The 4,451-nt window shown below is 39.6% G+C and overlaps 1 non-coding gene across 1 annotated transcript; it reads left to right on the forward strand.

Moving 5' to 3' along the window:
- The first annotated feature begins 3,974 nt into the window (after positions 1-3,974).
- On the forward strand, positions 3,975-4,081 carry LOC129404508 (U6 spliceosomal RNA). The gene has a single exon (XR_008629906.1). It is a non-coding gene; the product is annotated as a U6 spliceosomal RNA (small nuclear RNA).
- The last annotated feature ends 370 nt before the right edge of the window (positions 4,082-4,451 follow it).

Below are 4,451 nucleotides of genomic sequence, written 5' to 3' on the forward strand. Positions count from 1 at the left end.
GATGAACATACATGTGCAGATGTTGTTTCGATTGTACTTTTTTGCCTCTCTGGGATATATTCCCAGCAGTGGTATTGCTGGGTCAAATGGGAATTCAATATCTAATTTTTTGAGAATCGTCCAAATTGTTTTCCAGAAGGGCTGAACCAGTCGGCATTCCCACCAGCAGTGAAGAAGGGTCCCTTTCTCCCCACATCCTCTCCAACAGCGGTTGCTTTTGTTCTTTTGGATGTGTGCTAGTCTCTGTGGTGCGAGGTGGTATCTCATGGTTGTTTTGATCTGCATCTCTCTGATGATTAGTGATGTAGAGCACTTTTTCATGTGCCTTTTGGCCATTCGTATTTCTTCCTTGGTAAAGTTTCTGTTCATTTCTTCGCCCCATTTTTTGATGGGGTTGGATGTTTTCTTCTTGTAGAGTTCAACCAGTGCTTTATATACCATTGATATCAACCCCTTATCTGATGGGTATTGTGTAAATATCCTTTCCCATTCTGTGGATAGTCTTTGTATTCTGGTCACTGTATCTCTTGCGGTGCAGAAGCTTTTTAGTTTAATGTAGTCCCATTTGTTGATCTCTGTTTTTACTAGATTGCTTAGTTCCGTGCCACCTTTGAAGATACCTTTATCTTCAATATCGTGGAGGGTTTCGCCGACATTGTCTTCAATGTATCAGGGCTTACTCTTGATATGAGGGTCGGGGGACCATATGAGGTGCTGGGGGATCGAGCTAGGGTCAGCCACGCACAAGGCAGGTGCCCTGCCCACTGTGCTATTGCTCCTATTCCATCTCTGTTGTTTTACAATCAGTTTTGTAAGACTGATTGAAAGTTAGAAGTTACTAACTTGGTGAAGACTCCAGTCATTCACCAAGTTAGTAACTTCTAGACCTCTGGGGGAGAAACAGTCAAGGCGAGTCCTCAAAGAACATCTAGCGAACTGGGGAGAAAACTGTATTAAAGACCCAGGCTTGTATGTATCTGTCCAGAGTGTGGTATTGTGGTATGAAGCTGAGGAGCTTCTCCTGTTCTGTGGGAGCCGTGGGGTTCTCCCAGGAGTGTGGGACAGTGGCCTCCTCTATTCAGTATAAGACTAAAGTTGTACCCAAAGCAATCTGACAAGAAAAAGATGCAAAGGCATCCAACTTGGAAAACAAATAAAATCGTATTTGAAGATGACATGGTTTTATTTTTTTAAGGCTATAGAATATTTTATTTTGTTTTTGGTTCTTAATTGTCTTCATAATATACCACAGTAAAGACTGTTTAATAAAATGTACTTCTCTGCACTCAGCTTCTGAGGTGTTTCATTGGGTAGTTGATATTTGAACAAAGAAACGATTTCATTTGAAAGCCTGTTTTTACTTTTAGTGTGTGTGTGTGTGTGTGTGTGTGTGGTGTATTGGTGTGTATGTGTTTGTGTGGTGTGTCTGTGGTGTGTATGGTGTGTGTGTGGTGTGTCCTACGCTATATGAGGTGGAGGGAGCTGGAAATGCTGTGAGGAAATCATCATATGTCCTTATATGGAGGATATTCAGATTTCTGTTCAATAACAGACCTTTTGGCTAAGAATTTGCATTTTATCGTGTTCCCAGTGATTCTGATATAAGTCAAAAGCTGTTTTTTTTTTAAATTTTTAAATTGAATCACAGTGAAATACATAGTTACAAGTTGTTCATGATTGGACTTCAGTTATATAATGTTCCAGCACCCATCCTTCACCAGTGTATGTTTCCCATCAGAAAGCTGGTTCCTACGAAGCCCTTCTCAGACACCGGGAAGAGCTGCAGCAAGGCTGCCATCCTAGTCGGTGTGGGCTGTTGTGAAGATGGGCTGGGTGGAAGCAGCACCCCAAGAGCCTGTGTGGACAGGCTGTCCCTTGGCTGCCTGGGTCTTCTACAGCTGCTTCATAAAAGCCTTCTTGTTTGCAGCCTTGACACCTAGGCAACCAAGAATACACGATCTTGTATGGAGAAAATGCTAAAGATAAAAAAAAAAGCATTAGTATCAAAAAGCTGGTTGAATTCAAATAAACATTTACAAATAAATTATGTTGCAGCGGGAGAGATGAAACCGGGGTTAGGCAATTGTCTTGCACATGGTGGACCCAGGTTTGATCTCTGGTACTGGATATGGTTCCTGAGCACTGTCAGGAGTGATCCCTGAGCACCACCAGATATGGCCTCCAAACAAACAGAAATCATGTTTCTATAGACTTGCATTGATCAATCCTAAAATCAAAGAAAACTTTTCATTTATAATAAATTAAAAAATAATTGGGCCAGAGAGATAACACCTGAGTTTGATTTTGATACCATATTTGCTCCCCAAAGTACCACCAAAAGTGATCACTGAGCACAGAGCCAGGAGTAATCCAGTAACACTGCTGGGTGTACCACCCCCCCCCACCCCGGACCCATAAAGAAGAATAAAGTACTTGAATTGGGTGATAGCCCAAAGGACTAAAACACAGCACTGCGCCACGAATTTGGTTCTTGGCACCACAAAGCCTCTGTTCATCATAGGACACAGCCCCGATGGCTCCTGAAAACTGCCAGAGAGGCGCTGGTGGCCCCAGAGCCACTAGGCCTGAGCAGTATTATATCACCAGGCTTGTCACTAACCTACATAACCAGGACAGGTATTGCCTGGAGTGACCTCCAGGCCACCTGACACTGCTTAGGAGTCACCCCCTCAAGGAATAAAATAGTCAAGAGTTCACTTAACCAAAGAGGTCTAAAACTGCACACTGAAAAGCACCAAAGGAACTTGGAGGGAATGGGGGGGGGGACATTCCACACCCTGGGATTAACATATTGTTAAGATGCCAATGAGCTCAAAGCAATCTATGGATTCAGTGCATTTCCCATCAAAACTTCAATTATGCTTTTAGCATAGATAGAGAAATCTATCTTATAATTCATATGGAATCTCAAGGGCCCCAAATTGCCAATCTTGGGAAAAAAATAGAGTAGGCTAGCTCACACTTCCTATTTCAAAATTCACCATAAAGCTACAGTAATCAAAACAGTGTGATACTAAAGACAGACATGTAAACAAATGCAACAGAACAAACAAATGAATCTTTGTACATATAGTCAAATTATTTTCAACAACAAGGGTGTTACGACCACTTAATGAAAAAAGAACAATCTGGGGCTAGAGTGATAGCACAGCACATAGGGAATTTGCCTTGCACGCAGTCGACCCGAGTTCGATTCCCAGCATCCCATCCTGGCATTACATCCGCCAGGAGTAATTCCTGAGTGCATGAGCCAGAAGTAACATCTGTGCATCACCAGGTGTGACCCAAAAAGAAAAAAAAAAAGAACAATCTTTCCAACAAATGGAACCATAAAACTTTACATACAAAAAAAGAGTGAAATTGGACAGTTACTTAACTATTTTAAAATCTGCTTAAAATGGATCAATAGTCTGCATATTCAGACCCAAAACTATAAAACTTATAAAAGAAAATATGGGACAAAAATCTTTATGACACTGGAATTTAACATTAAATTAGATTACATAAAATTGAAAACTTTTTTCTATCAGAGGTAAAGTCAACCTATAGAATGGAAGAAATGTTTTCAAATAATATATCTAATAAAGATTAGTGTTCAGGAACATGTGTAATACATTTACACAACATATGTGTTATCTGTATATGCTAGATATGTTTTTTCTACCACTCAACAATGACAAAATAACCCAACCCTAAAAAGGTAAAGGGATATTTCTCTAAAGACATGAATAAATGATTGAGTGATGCTCAACATCACTTCTCATTAGGGGAATGCAAATGGCAGGTACAACCAACTCCACACCCATTAGGGTGGCAATTAACAATGGAAAAAAACTGAAATAAACAAGCAGAAAATAACCAGTGTTGGTAAATTTGTGGAGGAACTGGAACTCTTAAGTGCTGTTGGTGGTGGCTATTAAAGAGTATGATGGTTCCTCAAAAAAGTAAAACGAGTGCTCGCTTCGGCAGCACATATACTAAAATTGGAACGATACAGAGAAGATTAGCATGGCCCCTGAGCAAGGATGACACGCAAATTCGTGAAGCGTTCCATATTTTTAAATGTATACATTATTCTGAAGGCTCTGTTCTTCCCCTTTCATATAATAAATACTAGTTATCATTAAAAAAAAAGTAAAACGACTTTTATGTGATGACAAATAAAGAAGTAAAACAATTACTATATAATTAAACTGCAATTATTCTATATACTACATGATTATGATTCAAATAAATGTGATACAGAAGTAAAACTATTATCTATAATTAAAATTATATAATTACATATCATATAACTGTGATTAAATAGTTATATAATAAATTATATAATTTGGGGGGTTGGGCCACACCTGTGGTGCTCAGGGCTTACTCCCTACTCTGCATTCAGAGATCACTCCTAGAAGTTCTTAAAGGAGACCTTATGGAGTGCT

This window comes from Sorex araneus, chromosome 4, assembly GCF_027595985.1.
Source record: "Sorex araneus isolate mSorAra2 chromosome 4, mSorAra2.pri, whole genome shotgun sequence".
Lineage (NCBI taxonomy): Eukaryota > Metazoa > Chordata > Mammalia > Eulipotyphla > Soricidae > Sorex > Sorex araneus.